Source organism: Phodopus roborovskii, unplaced genomic scaffold (genome assembly GCF_943737965.1).
Source record: "Phodopus roborovskii unplaced genomic scaffold, PHOROB, whole genome shotgun sequence".
Classification (NCBI taxonomy): Eukaryota; Metazoa; Chordata; class Mammalia; order Rodentia; family Cricetidae; genus Phodopus; species Phodopus roborovskii.
The window spans coordinates 24,807,795-24,831,512 of NW_026126567.1; positions in this window are offsets into that span (position 1 = coordinate 24,807,795).

A 23,718-nucleotide genomic window follows, 5' to 3' on the forward strand; every position below is an offset into this window, starting at 1 on the left:
CTAGAAATGGGTTAATAACTAAGACAGGGCTAGCCGTTAAGAAACTAGTACCTGGCCAACAGAATTATCTCTAATGCAGAGTCTCTGTGCATTAATTGCGGATGGTGCGGCGGCAGGACAAGACCAGCAACGGCGGGAGGAAAAACTGTACTCCTTACACTACACCCTAAGAATATTTCCTTACAAGTATATGTTACACTTTTGAGAGGAAATTCCTTGTATGGTAGTTTTTTCATGTCAAAAGAATACTTCATGGCTTATACAGAGGAAATGAACAACGAACATAAGTGACCACATTAAGGATGAGGTAGAATAGACGTTTCACAGGGACCTGGCTAAATACACAGTTCAGCTCATTGCAGAGAATAACAGAAACTGATTATTTTCTAACAAGATGAGCAAGGACAGGGCCAGTAATAAATATGATTCTTCCTCACATGAATCTTTTCAGACAGAATTTTGTTACTAAATCATCAATTAAATTACTGAACTCTCCAATTAGAATATTGAAAATTTATTTTGGTATTATGTGTTCTATCTCATCATTTTACTTTGCTTCAATATTAATAAACTAGAATTCAGGAATACTTTCAGACTAATGAAATGAATACACTAAATAGGCTGACCATTTTTATATCTCATTAGAAGAATTAAATTGAATTTTATATGTGTGTGTTATGTGTATTTGTGTGTGTGTTTGTGCATGCAAGTGTCTGTATGCATGTGTATGTGTGTGTGTGCATGTATGTATATGTGGGTTTGTGTTTGTATCATTTGTAGAAGGTAGATAACTTTCAGGTATCAGTTCTTTCCTTTCACTCTGTGGGTTTTGGGGATTGAACTCAGGTCACTAGACTTTTCAGTATATCAGGGCCACCTTCTAAACCACCTTGACAATCTACTTACATCTGATGTGATCCTTGTGATCCATGGCAGCCTCAGCAAAATCTGTTCATGACGAGGCTTGTGGAAATGATAGATGGATGGATATTTACTCATAGGGTCAGGTTTGTTTTCTTCCCACATGGTTACATTTGAGCCCAGTGTGTGAAATTAGATTCAGCAAAAGAAAAAAAAACAAGCAAAACAAAACATAAAACTCAAGAATGTCTTTAAAACACTCAAAGTCTCTTAGCTTCTCGAAAGCCATCTAATCAATGACTGTGAAATGATTATATCACTTTGTGGGAATGTTTTCTCTAAGAGCATCTCTGTTTTATAGGCTATAGTGTTGTGTAAAACTCTTTGTCAGTGCATATCTCCTGGTATTTGCTGTCATAGCTAGTAGAAAAAAATGTAGCTGCTTTATGTCAAGCTGATATGTTTTTTAATGTATCCAATTATTTTAAGACTACCATACATTTTATGCTCTTTCAATAAAAGCCTGTTTCTTCATTATAACACACACTATAATTTTTAATTCATGTTATTTTGAAACATCAGCACTAGAAGAAATAAAGAGTTTAGGAAAATTATTATTTTGAGTCCATAATCGGGTATTGTAATCTTGGATGATCATGCATGCAGATGGATACAGTAAACCTTTAGGATGGTTGTGACACTCTACAGCTGCATACAAAAATCTGTGCATTATTATACATTTATCTTGAAAGAAAGACAGCCTGCAGCTTGTTAATAAAAAGGATGAAAAGGAGTATTTGCTCCAGTTCCTTATTTGTTTTACAGATTCACTCTCAGTTAGCTGGGAATTCTTCATAGTTCCCATAGTAAGTGGTTTTTCAGAACTCTCACTGACTCACTTATAGTCCATTGTAGGACTGTTGTTTTAGGAGAGTTTAATAGCCAGTGTCTCCAAAATATTAACTTAGCCTTGCCTGTCTTTAGTAGCTGGGTTGTTTTGATTTGGTTAATTTTCTTAATTTATGAAATGAGTAGATTAACTTGAATGAGTGTTTTCTATCTCATGAGGCTGATTAAATCATGTCTGTATTACTAAGCTACCCTTCGAAAGTCTTTAAAAAACAATTAAAAGGAGAACTATGAAAAGGATGCACTGGAACATCTATTCTCAATAATTTATTAAATATTTTATGTACAATTATAAGAAAAGACTTTGAACACAAGCAATTGTAAGAAGAAACATTAATTACTCTTATTTGATTAGTATGCGTCATCCACATGTATTGAGTTATCAAAATCAATCCTATAAATATCCATAGTTCTCCCATAAACTTTTATAAATATATTGAACTAGAAAAATATATTAAGTGACATGACCTCTGGAAGATTAATGTTCATGTACTCTCCCATGTTCAGCTCTTAGCTTTCAACAGTTGTATGTATGTCAATAAATGGTTGAAGGAGAGGCTATAGGCCATGAAGCTAGAGAGGGCACAATTGGAAGAGAATGAGAGGTACTGAGAATTGGGTAGGAGAAAAAGTTACATGTGACATGAGAATGGAAAGGAAGCTTCTTGGGGTTGAAGGACACAAGGGAGAGGAGCAGAGAAGTGGGGAAGAAAAGGAAAGAGAAAAACAACTAAAACCAACTTGACTGGAATGCAGACATCAGCTAAGTGAGGATCATAAAGGCTCATAGAGACTGAATTGGCAATCACTGACTCTGCATGGGCCTCCAATAGGCCCTCTGCATACATGCTGTGGTTGTTTAGTTTTGTATTTTGGGCATCTCATAACAATGGAGTGGGGATGTCTCTGACTATTTTGCCTGCTTTTGGAACTCTTCTCCTCCTACTAGGTTACCTCACCAAGCCCTAATATGAGGGTATGTGTCTAGTCTCATTGTATCAATTTACGTCATGTTTTGTTGATAACCCTGAGAGGCCTGTTCTTTTCTGAAGAAAAACAAAAGAGGAGTGGATTTGGGAGAGAGAAGAGGTCAGAGGGACTGGAAAGAGTATAGGGAGGGGAAATTGTAGTTGGGAGGTATTGAAGACAAAATTAATTAAATTTAGAAAGAAACTTCAAGAAATGCTAATACTTTGCAAGCAATTTTTTTTAAATGGTTAAGGAAATAGAGATTCTTAACATTTTCATTTTGTTATCATACATTGTGTGAATACATTGAGTTATTTATTGTATATTCACAAAGGAAAACTGCCAACTAGTGTGATAGGCATTTGTCCTTCTTCCTTAAACTAACACAGATGTTAAATTATGAATTTTATATAGGAATAAAGGGATGAAGGTCTTGGAGCTCGAGTTCTGTAATATTTTTTGTCTCAAAGACAAACACTGTAGGAGGTACCTGTTAATGGCTTTGACATTCATTCTTCTTTGTCTGATAACAAATTATCATTTCACAATGGGAACTATTTCTTTTCTATTCCCTGTCCCAGGGTTTCTAATGAAATTGGACTTAGGCCCAGTTTTAGAAATACATGCATGTCTGTTACTATCCCCAAACTCCTGGTTACACTGTGAAGGGGAAACAAGCATATTGGGCTTATTAGATCTATTAGAAGCATGTCTGCATATTCAAGTTCCCTTCTACACACCCATATCTCTACATATAAAACCATAACTTTGAAATTGCTATAAAAATCTGTAATACAGAGAGCACACCAAATCTAAGAATTGAACCAGTGTGAGAGAGAATAGGCCCAATGGAGAGAAACAGAAGAATATTTGGATCTTTTAAGTCATCGTATCCAACTGTGGCAAAAGCCCACTGTAATCATGGGTTATTAAGTTAGGAAAGTTGTAGACTATTTATTTCTCTTATGCTCATGAATGACCTTGTAATTCACTAATGACGATTGACCCAGGCTATACAGTGAGTTTGGAGGTACTCGGACATGAGCCTTCCTCTCCTCTTCCTCATTGCTTGTTGCTACTCTTCTATCTCTGAAGCTACCACCTAACTCCTTAGAGCCCCCTTCGTGGTGACTTCATGGTCATGTCATTCCAGACAATGATGAGGTAGCCAGACATTTTCTCATACTTTTATAAGTAATTTGACTATGTATTTATCACAGTAAGTTAATTTACAGGATTAACAGTGGACAGAACCTCATGCACTTAACTTTAAAAAAAAAAAAGACACAATGTCTTAGTGAAAAATATAGTAGCTTTTTATTCCTTGTGCTCAACATCAAGACACATATTGTACTGACTTAGAAGGAAAACTATTGGATGTCATTAGTCTACTTACATGGCTAGTAGTACAATTGTATGGAATTAGTAAATACCACTGGAAACAAGCCAAAGCTTTCACTTTTAGTGACTATTTTCATCATGGATCAAACAAGGTCATTTGCAAATGTCCTTTGTCCAAAAAGGAACTTATGTCCTTGGAAGTAGGCATAGGGCCAGCCTCATTTAAACCACCAGCACAGAAAGTAGGAAATGAATGTTTCTGGTTGCCAACAATCTAGCCTAATTTTGGCATTTGATCTAAAAATCAATAGAACCTGAGTAGGAAAGTCTACAACTAAAGTCATGCTAGTCCCTGCAGCTAATATTAGTTTATGTTGGGAACTGAGGCACAGACATGGGAGGAAGCCTACGTATTTGCCACAGATATCCCCAGATGGTTTCCAGACGTTTTCATAGATGCTGCCGCTTGTAGCATCAGGGGAAACTCTTTGAGCAGTGGATACTAAATGATTGCCACATAAGTGAAGCTCTAGGTCTTGGTTATTGATCATTAAGAACCTCAAACCGTAGAGAGGGAGAGCATGCAGTAACTATCTGAATCTCCAGTTTCACGTCTCTCTTTGAAAGGGGAACATCTTAGAATCAATAAGAACCCTCTAACTACATTTCTTTCCCAGTAGTAAATTGATTCTTAGAGCAATAGGGGTATTTTCTTCAATCACTTTTTTGTAAAGATGTTGCATCTTTGAAATGGGGCTTCAAACTTTCACAAGTGTCTTCCATGCTGATTTCCTCTCGGGATCCTCATCATCTTCTCTACCCTTTCAAGGCTGCAATTAGTTTTTAGTAAGACTGGCCAACTTGAAGTGATTTCACTTAGCTAAATGACTGCCATTGATTGGCTCCTTATTTTGGCATAACATCTCTTACTAGAAGTCCTTGTTTGATCTCTCCCTGCAGAATACCACTTGTTCTTTTGTCCAATTACTCAGTGGGATCTTGCTATATCTCAGCAGAGACCTTAGTTGGTGTAGCCTACCCTTTTCATTTCATTGGGTAAAGTAATAATTAGAATAATTAAATTTTGTCTAGTTTGTCCAAAGTATTGTTAAATTGTTTTTGCTAAACAATAAAAGATATTTTTAAATACCTTTGTAAATCCTACAAAAATGTTCATGCTGCTGTTATATAAACATTAGTCAAAAGTTTTTATTTCTTAAATGTGTAAAATAAACATCTTCCAGAGACACCCTCCCAGTTTTATACACGACACATCTTAATTTTTCTTCTAGAGTATAAATCTGCCTTTGATGCAGATCTGTGGTAATATCTTTCTTGCACGAATAAAGCCTGTTTGGCAGCCAGAGGATGGAGTTTCCACTAGCTAACCATAAAGGTTCAGAGGTCTGTACAGACAGACAAGAAGTGAGGTAGCTGGGTGGAAACAGGATACAAGCCCGAGAAACAGGAGATCGTTTTTTTTTTTTTTTTTTTTTTTTCCTCTGCTGATATGCTAAGAAGGTAAGGTGTGCTATAGCTTGCTTCTTCTCTCTGATCTATCAGTGTTTCCCTTTATAGCTGACTCCAGCTTTTTATTATCTAGATCAATTAAGAAGTTATTTACATATTGGTGCTCAACAGATCTTTATAAGCAGGTCAGGGGCAAATTTCCCCACAAGGGTCCCCAGTCTGGCCCTGAGAAAGCCATCAGCTGCCATGAGCTCACTCAGACAAGCGGGCCACACCTGATTCCCTGCTACTCCCCTCTATCCAGCGCCGCTGGTTTATACAATCCCTAAAACATTTCTCTTTGAATTTGGTGATTTCACCCAGCTTTTATTTAGACTATGGGATACACTCCCAGAGACTTCCCATAGCTGGCACATCCAATCTAACTCACAGCTTCCACGCACTCGCGTGTACCCGCAAAACATGGCTTCAGCCCACTGTGTCCTGATCAGTGATTGGCAATTAGAGCATACAGCTTGCTCTTTTTTTTGTGATAGATGTTTTAATTTATGTAATTGAGGATATATATTACTCCCATAAGCACAAATCTGACATTGTTCTCAAAATGCTTTTAAAAATTGAAAATGTCCAATGTTGTAGTGACAATGATCATGTTTAGTATCAAGACTATAACAACAGCTATTATTTACTGAATGCATATCATGTATTTGGAGCCATCCTAATTTCTTGCCATCTATGCATGCACAAGTTACCCTATTTTATATACTAGAAATTTGACTCACAGAAGAAGTAACTTCCTATGGTCATGTACACAATGTCACTGATTCAGCTCATTATACCTCAAGAGTTCATTGTTAATATGACAATGAAGAGGGTTTAGCCATCATTTCAGAACTGCTTGGTGACCTTTAAATGAAATTACAGTTTCTTGGCCTTATAACTGGAAAATTTCCTTCAAATAGTCTTTGGAGTGTCCCTTGTTTTCTAGTGTTAGAATTCAGTGCTCTCTCAAATAGTCTTTGGATGAGCACAGATAAAAATATTATATAATGTTGTTCCAAGTTCACAACATACTTTAGAATGGAGTGTTCATGTAAGGAGACAGGAGATTGTAGTAGGTTGTATGTGGCTTTTTGTTAGCTCTAGTTTTTGTCTTTTATTATTTGTTCTATATTTTAAATTTTATTGACCCTCTGAAGATTTGGAGCTAAAAGTACTACTGAAAAGTTTATGTATGCAGTTATAAAAAGTAAGATAGAAGAAATAAATCTTAACAGTAGATCTCATGAACATATACTACATATATTATAGGAGATGATACATTAGGTAATATTTGCTTTGTTAAATAATATTTTTATGGGGATAAGTCAACAGACATGATGATATGATTCCAATGTAGTTCTGAAATTTGCTGTTTTATGAACTGCTTCTTAAGTTGAAGACATTGATATTTATTGTAATCACTTACCCAGTGGATATGCCTTCTGATTCCAGTTAGTTATCATTCTTCCTTGTTATCTGGTACCACAGAGGAGCTAAAAATCTAGTACGGAAAAGTATACTGTACAGGTCAGCTCTTTTGATCATTGAGGCAGCTTGCATGCAACTGGGGATGCTTCCCACTGAGGGAGAGCTTATGGAGGGAGATGGTGGTCGCCACTCTCTTCATTTTTATTCAAGACTGCAGCAGAAAACTGCTGGCTCTTTGTCTTCTATCCTCTTATAATCCCCAGAACTAATATAATTTTGCTTCTGGTCTTCCACCTATGCAGCTTCAGGGACTTTCAAAGAAATGTTGCTTTCTCTAACCCCGTGCCTCTTATGCTAAGTAATTCTCCAGGAATTCCTATCAGTTCATACTTACCGGTATTTTCACTGATGCTTGAGAAATACTGCAATGTATAAGAAAGTACAAATGATGATGCTGTAAAGAAATTGGAGCAAATTCTAGAATATTTCCTTCAATGAAATCCTGTCAGTTTTCTTTTACTTCATCAATTATGATTCTGTAATGAATTCATGTATTTTCCTATTCATAATGCAATTAAAACTATACAGTCTTTTTTTTTTTTCTTGCAGAGAATATAACACTAATGCACTGCTAAGATGAATGGGTTTCTGAGGAGTTACAGGTCTGTAGAGCTATGATAATATTGAGTGCAACACCTTTTGTCAAAGTTTGCCTCTGCTATTGTATGGAAGAGGCAAGTGCAAATCTTATTCTTTAAATATTCTCAGGACTTAGCTTTTTAAGGAATGGGTTTACTTTCCTAGCTTGGAGACTGTACTCACTTGATTTTACCTGGATAATCTAAATCAGCTAAAATGTTTCCCAACTTCCTCTGGAGAAATGTATTTCTCTCAGAATCTAATATCTGTAGGAATGTGAAAATCCCTCAGGATATCTTGTGGTTGAATAGAATGGGTACCCCTATTACTTTTAATTCATACTTTGGCTCAGGAATTTGGTTCTGTAAATATTAATATGTTTTGATATTTCAAGAGCAACTAAAACCTTTATACATCATGTACAAAATAATTTTATCACATAGGACTAAGAACATTTTTCTATGCTACTTCAAAGAAAAAGACTTTTTATATATAGGGATAAATTCTTCATCGTGGAAAAGCTAGTTAATAATAACATATGAAAGATAGCTATCTTTAGTTTTCATTTTCTTTTATTCCATTGTTTTATTGTTATAATCCATGCTAATCCAAAACTACTGGTATTCCAAATATTCTCATTTAATTGCCAAAATCTCATGAGAAATTCAAAACAAAACAAACAACAATGAAACCTAAATACAGATACAAGATCTAGTCTTGCAGCTTCATTTCCTATGCATAATATTGTCAGGTAAAATTGAGGGTACGTTAGTGTGTTAATGAGAATTTAGGGAAAATGTTTGTAATTAAAAATGCATAAATATACTTTTAGTAATTTGCATGAATTGTTTATTTATATATTCTTGATGAGGTCTAAATACAAGAGGAAGCAATAGAAAACTATTTAGAGTCCTGGTACCCTGTTTAGTGAAGTTTAAATCCTTTGAGTCTAGAATTTTATAGGCTATGATGGCAAATGAATGCCTTTGTGTAAAGATGCAATGTTGTACTGAGAATAACAATTTCTCTAGTGCTTTTAATTGGTTGTCTAATTTGTTTCATTTGTGCCTCCATGAGTATATTAATTGGATTAGAGAAGAGGTTCCAAACAGACAGTGAGTTCATTGAAAATGTTTTAGGGCAATTTTTAATGTAAATTAGGGCAAATTTCAAATGTAAAATTTGGTATCTAGATTGCATTTTTATTATCTATGAGATATCATTATATAGATAGAGCATCAGAAATAGCTATGCCATGCAGCTTGGACAATGTAATATTTGGTTTATTTCCAAGGAAGTTGGAAAGGAGCACCCATAAAATCAATAGTGCTTAATATTATGAAATTTATAAAGCAAATATATTTGTGTTAAATTTCAAGCATTTCCAAAAATACCTTGAACACACACTCTTAAAATTTATTGTATAATGCACATAAAATAAAATTATAAGGCTGGTTATTTTACCTCAATGCAATTATAGCCAATAAACTGAATATATTTCAAAAGTTAGCCAAATGAATATGACAATTTCTCTTTGCTAGAAAAATAAAATTAAGTATCCATTGGAATAGTATGTTTTAGCATAGTGTGTTACAACAATCTAAGATATACTAGTTTCTTTTACATTGGATATTTTCTTTGCATGTTTTAACTCTTTTGGTAAACCAAAGCTTGTTCTCAAGTTAACATGTATTAGGAGTACCTCAACCTCACTGTGCATAAATACTTTTGTAAATTTTAAAAAGAAAAATCTAATAAAAAATCCATGGTAGTCTTTATAGAGCTTTGGAGTGGATTTGATCAGGAGTTCTAAAGAATGTATCCTGTTTTCACGATTACTCAATGAATTAGATATACATATGAAACTTTCCTCTGAAGATCCTGAAGTAAGATAAAAATCATAGTGAATGAAAACCTTTAGTCTTGTAAACCTGGAAAAATGGTGAATAATTCCTAAATTTCTAATTTCTAAATAGAATCCTTGATCTGTTTAAATCTAAATGTCAGTAGGGAAATATAATATATAATTTACTAATCCTAATTATAGATTAATTTAGCACCATTTTCTTACCTGAGTGAAAATTGTTAATTTTCAGAATTAACGAATATATAGTATGTATTTTTACAAGATAAAATTTTATCCAATTTCTTAAGAATTGTTTTACCATTAATTAAAATCAATCATCTATATATTTTATTAATGTTTTATCTTTTGTGTGTATGCTCACACATTTGTAAATGTGTAAGTCACTAAGTCACAGAGCTTATGTGAAGGAGAGAACACATCTGGAGGTAGTTAGCTCTGCTTATTTTTTTTTTTCCATGTGGATACAATTATCAAACTCAGGTCAAAATGTTGGCGGCAAATCCTTTACTTGCTGATCCATCTCGCCAGCCCTTCATTTTAAATTTAAATGTACAGTATTGTGCTTTTGCTTTGCTTCATGCTGAATCATGTATCTTGAAAGTTTCTAAATTCTCTGACTTTTTTTTTTATTTTAAAAAGTTTGGCATATATCAATTGTTCACAATAATGGAGTGCCATTTGATGCTTGATATGAGTACTCATTGTGTAATGTTCAAGTCCAGGTATATGTATCAACTTCTTCATATATTTATTAGTTATCTTTGGTGAAACAACTCAAGATTCTTTTTTTTTTCAAGCCCTTTGAAAGTGCACACTGGTTTACTGTTATCCTTGACTGCCCCCAATCCTGTGCGCTGAGAACCTGTTGATCTAACTCTGTTCCTTCCCTTCTTTTCCTTGACTCTCACAAGTAGAAAACACAGTTCCTTGTTGATTGAATTTTGTTTGTGTTTTGTACATTAACTCTTGATATGTATAATTTGCAAATATTTACTGTTAGGTGTTTCCTTTGCTGTGTGGATATTTTCACTTTGATGTGGTTCCTCCATATTTTTAATCCAATGAGAAATGAGTCAAGGGGCTAAGAAAAAGATTTTCCTTTATTTTTATCCCTCTATATATGAGAAGGGTAGTATTAATAGTAATGTTTTCCAATCAGTGAACACTCTGTTTACAAATACTTGGGAGCACATACAATTGGGTAGGTTCAAGTATACAAAGGATGTGATATCTCCAGCCCAAATACATAGAGACTATAAAACACAACTGGTTTGTATCATCCCCATTTATTTAATTTCTAAAAGATGTGTTTACATTTCTTGCATATTTTTAAACAAATGCACTACTTTTAAATGATTGATTGTAGTTATATGTACCATACAGATGTCTTGCTCATTGGGTATGGAATCACATAGTCACTCTGTAGCTCTTTTCTGTGTCTCTGATTTTTCTGGTAATTATTTCTGTGTTATTTCTGTTATTACTTTGTACCTACTGCTCATTTTCTCCCTGAAATCAATTTAGTGTTCAAAACATCCCATTTACCTTTATATCAAACATGGTATACTCACTATATACTTTGTGAATTTGTACATAAAATGTGACTTAAGATAATATTATAAAATTAACTTACAAGTAATAATTTTGGTAAGTTAACACAAAACAAGGTCATGGAAGAAATCACTTTTCTTTATGGAAATATCCAATTTTGAAATTTTGCAGAAGATAGCTTAGAATCTACTGTTAAAAAAAAAAGAGAGAGAGAGAGTATTATGATGAAGTGAACCTGCCATGTTTTATAATCAATTGAGTGGGCAGATAAAACATACAACCTTTGTGAAAATCTGTATGATCACAAAAACATATATATGTTTACACATATGCATGCAATAGCAGTTAGTGCAAAAAGAGGTCATGAATTTGAAGGAGAATGGGAATGGGTATATGGAAGGGTTGGAGAAGGAAAGGAAAAAGAGAAATGTTATAATTAAATTTTAATCTTAAAACGTGTTTATGATGACCTTTTCTAAACCTGCTTATCTTGGGATGGCTGTGTTATAATAAAGGAAATGAATGATACTAAATTATAAGCAGACCCCACATTCAACAGATGAAAAGACATTAATAACATCTGACTAAATAAGTAGTTGATAGCTTAGAAGTATATATACAGAGAAGTCAGAGACCATTTGGTCTTACTTTTACATTTGTTTTTATCACAGAGAATGAAAGTAAAGTTGAGTTACTGCTCAATGTCATATCACTAACTTGTGATGGACAGATCTATGATTGGCCCTGTATATTTTCTCCTTATTTTGTGATTAATCATTAGTCATATTAATGAATGATAGCTAACATGAGTGTGCTCTTAAGTTTCCTTAAGTAAAGTGGAAATTACTGCACATATGAAAAGACATGTTTTGCTATGCACACATGTACTGCCTGTCAAAGAGTTTCCCTAATATATATATTTAATATATTTGTCCTATATTTATTTTTCCCAATGGAATTTTATATGTTAGTACTTAATGAAGCAAGAGCCAATCAGAATGTCAGATAGAATTAGGAATGACATTCCATTTCCATCATAAAAGCAAACCATTTGTCCAGTAAAGAGAAGCAACAGAAGCAACACTGGAATGCTAGTTCTGGATTAGCCCTACATAGATTCATTGGGTATAAAAGTGTCAGATCAGAGAGACATTGTATATTTACATTCTTACATGAAAGGGAGTATTGAAGCTGTGGCTCCGATAGATGAAATTCAGGTGGGAAAAAGGAAAAGGAACAAAGCAAAAGTTACTAGGGCTTTGCTATTTAACATGAATACACATATCCAAGCTTTGAAAAGGACAAGATATTCAAATGTGCAGCATATATCAAAGTTAAAGAAAAATAAGCATAATGATGGTCCAGATTTGTGTCTAATTGTACACATTATACAGATGCCTGGCACACAATTTTGCATAATTTGAAAAGTTGATGATGAAAATATCAATTCTTCTAATGGCATGAGATTATTACCTGTGGTATATTTTACAGTGTTTTAATAAGTTTAAACTCACCTCATCCAAAAGCTTGCCTTTCTGGTGCTTTTATCAAATACACTGAGAATTATCCAGGACTCTGCCCAACTCCGACTTCTTTGTATCTCACATCCTTTGACACTCAACAGCTTTAATTAAAGTGAAGCTAGAGATTTCTTAGCAGAGGGGAGAGTGCACTGTGGTTATCTGTGTTTATTTCTGGCCTTGTGACATACTGGTTATTTGTCTGAAGGTGAAAAAGGAACTGTGCAGTGGATTTTCTATCTGGGAAAAAGCTAGCGTGGTATTATTTAATTTTCGTGTGTTTCATTTTTGACCATCAAATTGAAAGACTATGAGTTGATCAGAGTTTGTGTCACTTTCTTTAAATTCATAATGTAGGTGACAAGAATGGGAAAGGTGGTTACGGACAATCAAGCTGGAACATTCATTTAGCATAATGTCATCTCTTGGGAAATCAATGTTTTTCACCAAGTTTCCATTTATAGTAACTATATTTAAAGCTAAAATATCCTTAAAGCATTCACCTCCAGGGGCACCAAATTGCAAATGTATCTAAGAAAATAGATCAATGGAAGGTAATTTCCAACATCATTCTTGTTAATCAACTGCAATTAATTACTTTAAGAACTCAGTTTTCAAATTTCCTGTGTCATTGCCAGTGTTAAATGAATGTTATTTTTACATGTTTGCAAATGTTTTAAAACCTTGATTTTGTTAATTCTAATTTCATCCCAATAACCCATCCTTCTCTTACTCCTATTTTCAAAACCTACTAAGTTTGATAAAGTCACATTTTATAAACCATGTAAGTAAAATAATATAAAATTTTTATTAAGATAATATTATCTAAAATAAATTTAATCCATTAAATTTTGTTGTAGAATCAATAAGATTATTATAGTCTCAATCCAAATGTATGAGGATCAGTATTAGGACCAGGAGTTTTGTAATTGCAAAGTATGTTTTTGGAGATAAGGAGTTTTCTGTCTACCACCAAACACAATGTTAGCAAAATTTGAATGGTTTCACTTTTATCCTTATTAGATCAATTTGTTTTTGGTGTGGATCTGTATAACAGTTTGTAAATAACATTTTTATTAACTAACTCCCAACTCCTCCCAGATCTACCCCATGTCATATCCACCCAAACTCATTGTTTCTATTTCAACTTTACAAATCAGTCTGATCTGCTTTGTCCAAGTACTTGTGGGTGTGGAGTCTGCCAGGAAGCATGATGTATCTTCCAGAAATTACATCATTTAAAAAAAATAATGTTCCTCACCTTAGCAGTACATAGCTCCTCAGCTAAGGATGGGATTTCATGAACACCTCCCTGCATTCATTTTTGTCTCCCTTGAGCTTTTGCAAGTCTTATATATGCACTGGGCCGAAACAAATTCAAACCACAGTTTCTTTTTAATAATACTTCATTTTTTTTGTGAAAAATTTGTACACTGACACAATGTATTTTGATAATATGTATCCATCGTTACAACCCAACTTGCCCTTATGTCCCTCATCATGTTTCCTCTCAACTCCATGTCCCCTAATTATTTTGTCATTGACAACTCTTGAGTTCAATTAGGGGGTCCATAGGTAAATGGATGTGATTGATTAAGACTCACTGATTTTTTATTGATATTATTCTTCTTTTTCCACATGTGTTTTATCAATGAAATGCCCTGAAAGATAAAAAGCAAGACATATATTATTTTAAAAAGCCCCAAAATAGAGAGTTTTATTAAAATATCTAGTCAAATGGCTGTCAGCTATCACAGAAGAGAGCAAGAGCCACTCAGTGGCAGTCAACGACTTATTGGGATTGTACATTGGAGGAAAAGGGAGATCATCCTCTCTTTCTTAAAAAATGTAGATTTCCAGTTTTTTTTTTTTTTAAAGGACAGAAAGAGGTGCGTTCTTAGTATATTTTCACATCAATAATCAATCAGTTCTATCTTATGTCATGGGGAAAATAATTAGAGAGGGATAGTAAACTAATATGGAAACTGGGAATTTTCATATTTTCATACACTGTTCCTCTGGATGGAAGATACCTAAGTGTTTTAGGCAAGTATATAATCAATGGAGTTGAAAACACATGTATACAAAGATTTAACATAAGTCTTCATAACATTATATCCAACTGTCAAAAATTGTATCTGACTTTAATGTTTGCAACTGCAATGAAGACAGAAAAAAATAGCAATTAAAATGGAATAGTTAGAAACAGTATCATGACTTAACCTATGGAATGTTGTTCTAAGTGAGTTAACCCAAACAAGAGACTACATATATAGTTCCTTTTATTTCTTGAAGGGAAAATTATAGATCAGAAGTAGATTAGTATTTTCTTGGGGTTAGACTATAATGGATACTGTTAATTGTAGACAGGCAAGAAAGACTCAGATTAAGAAGCTGAAAATACCGTAAGTGGGGTTTATAGTGATGCCTCACCAACTGATTCATAAACTTGGAGTACAAGAATGTTTTGATACACACAATGTATCTCACAGTGATCTTTATAATACTAGGGTGCTACCTTGTGTTAACCTGCTTTCCTCATAGTGCTTGGTGTTCCACATGCTTGCTAATTGCTATGGTTTCTGGCCAATTTTAGATATAGTTGTTCCACCTATAAAAGGAATAATTTTATACCCCATGACATGAGCAATCAATGCTTTGGAATCCTGGCCAAATGACTGTAATCTAATGATGAGTCATGTACTGAGAAAATTAGGGGCCCTAATTTATAGGCCCTAAAAAAATTTCTCTATTTTTTTAAGTTAGATTACATCTGTACTCTCAATTTTGAGAAAATTAATTGAAACTTCTAAAAAGAAAATTTATATATTTCTAAAATATATAAATATATAACTTCTAAATCCATCCATGAGAGGCAACAGAAGAAGCAGAATACATTCTTCTGGTTCTTCTATTACAAAGACTCAGGATACTAAGTAAGGTCATTCTTCTGAAAAGGGAACAATTGCTATCACCAAAAACAAACAACAGCAAAGAGAAACCTTAATCTAAGCTCTTGGAAAGGTAGGATAAACATAGTAAAAATGGCAATCTTGCCAAAAGCAATCTACAGATTCAATGAAATCCCCATTAAAATCCCAGCACAATACTTCACTGACCTTGAAAGAATAATAACCAACTTTATATTGAAAAAGAAAAGACCCAGGATAGCCAAAACAACCCTGTACAATAAAACAACTTCAGGAGGCATCACCATTCTTAACTTTAAACTCTACTACAGAGCTATAGTCCTGAAAACAGCCTGGTATTGGCACAAAAAATAGACAGGTAGACCAATGGAATCGAACCGATAATCCTGATATTAACCCACACACCTACAAACACCTGATTTTTGACAAAACAGCTAAAAGCATACAATGAGGGGAGGAAAGCGTCTTCAACAAATGGTGCTGGCACAATTGGAAGATGGAGTGTAGAAGACTGCAAATCTAAGCAATTCTTAAAAACACTTGTCTGAAAAACACTCTAGTAATGGTAAAGAACTGTATAGCTACTTACTATCTCCTGTTTGGCACAGTAGGGGACATGGTTGTACCTTATATTGTAAAATGTTCTTTGCAACTTGGTTATATATAACAGGCATCAGTTTGGTCCTTATTCCTGGATAACTATTGTTTGATTGTCCAAATTATAATCAATAAGTCCATAATAGCAAGTCAAACTTTCAATATTATTTTTCTGAAAGAGTTGCCATAAAAACTGCATTTTATTGTCCTAAAAAAGGGGGATAGAAGGAAAATTACACGGTTGACATTAAACAAAAAAAATGTGCATATAATGTACTTGGTAACATAAAAGCATAAAAATACATTGGACCTGAGATCTGATGAGAAAGATCCTTGTCTCTCCTTTCCAAAAAATGTCTATGTGACTTGCTGGTCGACTTGTTTGGATTGCTGAAAAGCTGCCAGTAATTATTGCATTTGGTGGGTTTAGCATACTCTTGGGAGTAGAAAGTACCAGCAAGAGTCCCTCTTGCAGATAAGAGAACCACGGAGACACCAGCACTAAGAAGGATGTGTAATAGAATAGCTTTGTGATTGTTGTGAAGTGGATAAAGCACCTTTCAACAATCTCGTATTATAAAAGATCTGCTTGACTTCTTCCAAAGCCCCTGGTGCCAGAATCCAACAGCCTGGAACCCTCTGAAAGCATCTGCCAGGAATTACATCGGATTCTACTCAGAGAGTGCAGAAACACATGAACAGAGCATCTCAGTAGCCAAGAGACAAAATACTGGAAGACATAAATATAAATTTAGCAACTGTCTGAAAGGAACTATCCCGTTTGTCTCTTTGACTGCAGCAGAAGAAAAGTGCAAAAGAGACTTTTGTTTCTTTATAGCCCTATGTCAGGAAACCTTGTAGGCAAGGGAGTCACAGTACAAAAGAAATGGACAGGAAAATTAAACTAGGCGAAACAATGAAGAGTATAAAGAAAGTAAATGATGAACTATCAGATAGTGTGACAGTGCCTGTCTTCTTTCTAAGGACAACAAGGAGACGTATCAATATCTGCACGGGAACATAGTGGCTCTTTAGGCTGCTGTTGAGTGTAGAGTAACTTGAGAGAGAATATATGAAGTCTGGTACATCAGGCACATCTACAAAATTATTTCCTTGCATTGAAGACAGATTAGAGATCTCTCTGCCGTAGATGTTGATATGAAAAAAAAAAATTCAACAGTTGGACTTGCTATCCCATGCTCTATGTTTCAAATATTCTTTTGCAGAATGGAGAGGAAACAGGAATGTTATAGGTAAAGAGAGGTGTTAGTTGCTACAGTCATCATGGCCTGCCCCTGCCCTTTCCCTCCCTTTTGCTTTGTTTAAACCTCTCATCATATCCTCTGTTTCCCTTTCTCTCTCCCTCCTCCCTTCCTTCTTGCTAGGAATATAGCCATGGTCCTTGATGATATTAGAAAAGAGCTTTATGATTTAAATACATCTCTAAATATTTCCCAATAGTTCTCAAAAGAATTACATGTCACACATCTTTTTTTCTTGTAAGTTTTAAAGTCAGTTAATTATGTGCTCCACACTTAAGCACAAGCAAATGTATGAAGCCTTCCTGTTATCCCATTGCTGTGGTCTTCCCTATGAATTTGTCCACTCTAATAGAAGAATGAAAGTTAACAGACTCAGAACGGAATTTCCCAATCTTACTCTACAAAGGAATGTTTTCTCTCCCTGTCCAGGGATGATAGCTTTGCTTTTATTTTGATTCTTGATCTGATGTGTGTGCATACATACATACGAGTTACCATGTAATATCTTGGTGCATGTGTACCTTATGCAATATTCAATTAAGTAGAAATGTATTTCCCCCAAAAGACATTTTCTTGGAGTGAAACACTCTTTAAGCTTTTTACACACATGTGGTATTATTATCTCCAGTGAGCTTTCTGTGAAACAGCATACCAGTTTGTCCTTCAACTGTAACTTAGTGCACATTGATTATTGACTTTTGCATTCCACATATGAGATAATGCAGATTTCATCTTTCTGTGTATGACTTTTTTCACTTAATACAATGACTTCTGCTTCATCTGTGTTGGACAAATGCTCAAGGTAGAATAGGATTGTAGTAGACATTTCTATCATATGACCTGGTGACTAGTTATTCAGATAAATTTTCATTTGCCTTTTGTCTATGTGCTCATACTTGTTTTTTTTTAATTTTTATTTTATATTTCGATCCCAGTTCCTCTCCCTCCCTCCCTCATTTCCTCTTTCCCACCCTCTCATACCCCTCTCAGACTACCCCCCCCCACTCCACATGTAAGGTGATGCCTTCCAGGAGGGGTCATCTAAATCGGTCAAGTCATTTTGAGTAGGGGCTAGGCCTTCTCTCCTGTCTCTAGGTTAAGAGAGTATTCCTCCATGGGGGATGTGCTCCCAAAGCCTTTTGGTGCACATACGTCTTTGAGAAATTTTTATCTGCTTATTTTAAATATGATAATTTGCTTTTATAATATTGAATTATTATTATGCTTGCATTATAAATTTATGCATTATAAATAATAGTCCCTTGTCAGAAAATGCATTTCCAAGTTCTATAGGCTGTCTTTTTTTTTCTGTTGCCTGTATTGGCTATGCTGAGCTAATTTAATTAAATTCTACTTTTTCTGTATTCCCATTGCTTTGATGCGTTTGCTCCCAAAACCTTATCCACTCCAGTTTCTATTATATTTGCTTTTCTTTTTCGTTGATAGTTTAAGTTCTTGCATTGAAAATTTAAATCCATTTTGACAATCTGCTAGGTCGGTTTCTTTTCTTTTTTTATGATAATATTTTGTTTATTTAAATTTGGAACAAGCTTATATTACATGTTAATCCCAATTCCCTCCCCTGTTCCCCCAACCCCCATCCCATCCTTTTCCTGCTTTCCCTGGAGGGTGAGGCCTTCCATAGTGGATCGTTGAAGTATGTCACATCATTTGGGGCAGGGCCTAGGTCCTCCCTCATGTGTCTAGGCTGTGAGAGAATCCCTCTATGTGGATTGGGCTCCCAAAGTCCATTTGTATACTAGGGATAAATACTGATCCACTACCAGAGGTTCCATAGACTTCCCAGTCCTCCTAACACCCACGTTCAGGGGGTCTGGGATAGTTCTATGCTGGTTTCCCAGCTATCAGACTGGGGTTGATAAACTCCCCCACATAGAGGTCAGCTGTTTCTGTGGGTGTCTACAGCCTTTGTTCATCACTTTTTCCTTTCTGCAACTGGATTCCAGGAGTTCGTCTCTGTTTAGCTGTGGGTGTCTGCTTCTGCTTCCATCAGCTACTGGATGAGGGCTCTAGGATGGCATATAAGGTAGTCATCAATCTCATTATTAGCACAGGGCATTTAAGGTAGCCTCTCAACTATTGTTTAGATTGTTAGTTGGGGTCATCTTTGCAGAACCTTAGCACCAGATTTCTCTTTAAACCTATAATGGCTCCCTCTATTATGGTATCTCTCTTCTTGCACTCCTCTATTCTTTCCCTGTAACGTGTACAGGTTTTTCTGCCCGCCGCCTGGTCTTGTCCCGCCGCCAAGCCAGCCCTAAATAACACACAGAGACTCTGTATTTGATATTATACTGTTGGCCAGGTGCTAGTTTTTAATCGGCTAGCTCTGTCTTAATTATTAACCCATTTCTGTTGATCTATGTATTTTCACATGGCCTTCTCTTACCGGGGAGGCGGCTGGTGTCCAGCTCTCTCCAGACCCTTCATCTTGGTTCCTCCTTACTACTTTATGTTTTCTCCTTGTCTCTCCTATCTTCCTTTCCTATTGGCCAATGGTGCTTTATTATTAACCAGTATGAGAAACATATACAGAATGACATCTCCCATCATCTCCTCTTTTCTGTCTAAATAAAAGGAAGGGTTTTAACCTTATCATAGTAAAATATATTATACAACAGTTATCAAGTAAGAATCACAGTTAACAATATTTAGTCCATTAACATTTAGCAAGATTTGAAGAAAATATTTTATCATCTATTCTATCTTTGTGTGTCTAAAGTCTAAGTAACATATCTGGGCTAGAACTCAGAAATATTGGCTAGTACCAAGGGCTACTAAAATAATGATTTGAATAGGAGCCAGATTTTCTTTGTCTTTTGAACATATTTTATAGCAGTTGCTTCTTTCTGTATCCCTTGTCTTTGGTGTATGATTTCTCTAAATTAACTACCTGTCTTCTTTGCTCCTGAAGCTGTTGGAGTAGCACTGAAGACTTTTTGATTCCCATCATTTCTGTCTCAATTTTACTTCTGAATTTGGGGAAATACCTTTTTTTGAGCTAGGTTTTAGCTATGTTTATATTCCTTAGATCAAATGGGAGTCATATTTTTCATGCTAATCAAGTGTGTTTTGTGATGTTTATTGAGATGAGGATCTGTAGTTTTTATTTACATAAAAAGGATCTATTGATTAGAGTAGTTTCTCTATCCTGAAGGTTATCCAAGGTTAACTGTGCTCTTTTTTGTTTCCACTAGAAGAAGAAAAATAAAATGCTGCTATTATCAGAAAATGACTGATTACACTTTCTATAATACAACACAATTTTTGTTCCCTGTCATTCTTACCATTATATCCAGCATAATTGCTAATATTTGAGGTCCCACTGCCTTGTATTCCATCTCTGGAAAACTATAGACAGAGCATTATCTTGGACTCCTGTAAACCTTAATAAGTAGCAACAAGTTTCAATAAAGCATTGATTTACTGTTGAACATTTGTGTCTGCTGTTTCCTTAGGCAGGGTTGTTCTTTTTGTTCAAACAACATGACCTACTCTCAGGTACACAAGTCTAGCTCTTGTATGTGTCTTTGAGACTGGTGTTTTCTCCAGGGTCTCATGTGTTTTCTCAGGGAATCAATCCCTTGTTTTGCTGCTATCAACAGACTTTTATCAAGGCTGGTAGTTATATGTGCCACCTGATGAATTTCTTATCACTTCCTTTTCTTGCTCTTGTGGCATGTAACCCTGCCTAACCTGCAGATAGTCATGAGGGAAGCTAGAGGATACAGGAGTGCTTCCTGGGACTTTAAACTTCTGCATGGTTTGATGGTTCAGCTGCACATAAAGTAGTCATGTTTGGGGGAGGACATTTTAGTGATGTAGGTGTCTCATCCTGTAAGTAACATTAATAAAGTCACCAATACAAAATGGTGGCCATCTGCAGTAAGAAGAGCCCAAATGCTCCAAATTCTCTCTCTCTCTCTCTCTCTCTCTCTCTATCTCTCTCTCTCTCTCTCTCTCTCTCTCTCTCTCTTCCATGGTGGATATTTAAACACCATAGTGGTGGATGTTTATTGGTGTGTTCTCTACGCATATATGCTGGTACATGAATAATCCAATTGCATAAGAAAAACGGGGGCTTAATTATGATAGAAGAGTTTTTAGCAATCCTGGTCCTTGATTTATGTGATCAATTTATGCTAGTCTTTTCTGTAAGACATTAATCTAGGTGTCAGTCTGGTTGTATAGCACCTGAGCTTACTCTCCCCAAAGAAGGCTTCGGTGACAGAGCTGCTTGCAGAGTGTTATGGATCAGTGCTCAAAAGGAACAAGTTTCCTTTCTGCCCTCCCTCTGCACCAAAATGACATAAACTATTAGAGAAATGTGTGAGTGGAAATTATGGTGGTTTATAGGGACTCAGATCACTTTCATGAATAATAGAACACTGCCTATGAAAACCAAACCTCTAGTTCTTAATAGAAATGGGGCTTCTTTTTCTTTCACAGCATAAATGTTATTTGATGCTTTTTAAGTTACAGAAATTTAAAATAGGGAGTATCTATGGAAGTTTTTTTTTTTGCGTGTGTACCTGTGACATTAAGCTTCCTTTCCTTATCCAAAAGGCAGAACTAATCAAGTTATGGAATTCAAATTTATATAGTACAATTTAGCATTTTTCAATAACCAGGTTTTTTAGTGATTAATACTAGGAAGGGTTGGTATCTTAACTATTCCTTGGCTCTGACAAAGTTTGTGTGTCAGAGAAATAATCACTACTCTGTGAATTAAATCAATATAGTAATGGACTTACCTTGGTAAAGAAAATCAAACCTTCTTTTAAGCTAGAGTTGGTCTGACAGAAATGGGAAGATAATCCTGCTAAAAAAAAACATTAAGAAACTAGAAGGAAAAATATGGGCAATAAACGACAGAAATCACTTATTTTATGATGCAAGTAATTCCTTTGTTTGATCACAGGAGAGCACTGTTCATCTATGAAACATTTTGTTTAAAGGGAATACATAGAGCTTTTGTGGTCCAGAGGAGATTTGATGTGGCAAATTACACAGACCCTATTACCAAGTCATAATCATAAAATAGTTGCACATTCTTCTCATCAAAAAAATGGATAGATATATATACAAGATGCTGAAAGTTGTCATTGCATGTATCTTGGAATTAAATGGCAAGGGTACATGGATCTGAATATTTCTGCTATAGAATTGCAAGACTCTGAACACTGTCAATAATAGGCAAAATGAATTTTCTTTCTGAAAAGCAACTAACTATCTGAGAATTTTTTATGTGTTTCATTTAGAAACAGAGCTCAATTAATCATAAGCCTATAAAAGTTAATGTAAATATTAAGCAAATGTAAATGTCAGTAAATCTCAAGATGTCCTGTGAGCTGGCTTGTGTTACTTAGTCAGGTAACATTGAAAGAAAGGGTTAAAATCTATGCTTTGCTTTCTAAGACTCAGTTGATTTTTGGAAAGACAGAATTATTTCTCTAAAGTAAGATTAACAAAAGATTTGGTTATTGTTATCCCTAGGCTTATTTACATCAATTATGTAATGGTGTTACATTACTACTATGTCAATAAATCAGCAGGTGTAGTCCAAGCAGAAGTTTATTTGATTGTTTTAAACTTATCACATTAAACATTGTCGGTAGAAATTAAATCGTTCCATTCATTTTCCTTACATTCTTTCTAAAGTTAAATCCCTACATATCTTCTTGTAGAGTTGGAAAGGGCCAGAAACTTACCAGCCCAGTTTCCCCTTCTCCCCCTTTTAAAGTGTGTTCTGCCTTGTTCTTGTTTCTTTCTTTATCCAGTGTTTAAATACATACAGAGATTTTAAAAGATTTATTTTGCCTCTAAGTGCTGGTGTATGTGTGTGTGTCTGTGTGGGTATCTGCAGATGAGGACTGGTGGCCACAGTGGACAGAGGCCAAATGTCCTTCTGGATTTGGAGTTAGATTCAGTTGTTAAGCTTCCTGGTGCAGATTTTACCCATCAAACTCAGGTCTTCTGCAAGAGCAGCATCTACTCTTAGCCACTGAACCATTGCTTCTGCTCTTGCTTTCATGGTTTTAATTTTTTTCCATATGAAAATATGCATTGATGTTTATTGCAAAATCAGCTAAACAGATAAAAGTCCACACTTTACCTCAATGGCCTTCTTGTCTGGGAGCATGCAAGAGGAGGGCATTTCTCACATACTGTGAAGCTTATCTGATTCTACCAGAAAATATGAGGCTTCATGTTAATTTATAATAGCCACTAATGAAGTCTTCTCCTCTCCAGTCTTCATGACTATTTCAAGGTAGTGTCCATCCTGGAGATAGCAGGCAATGTGCTTCAGG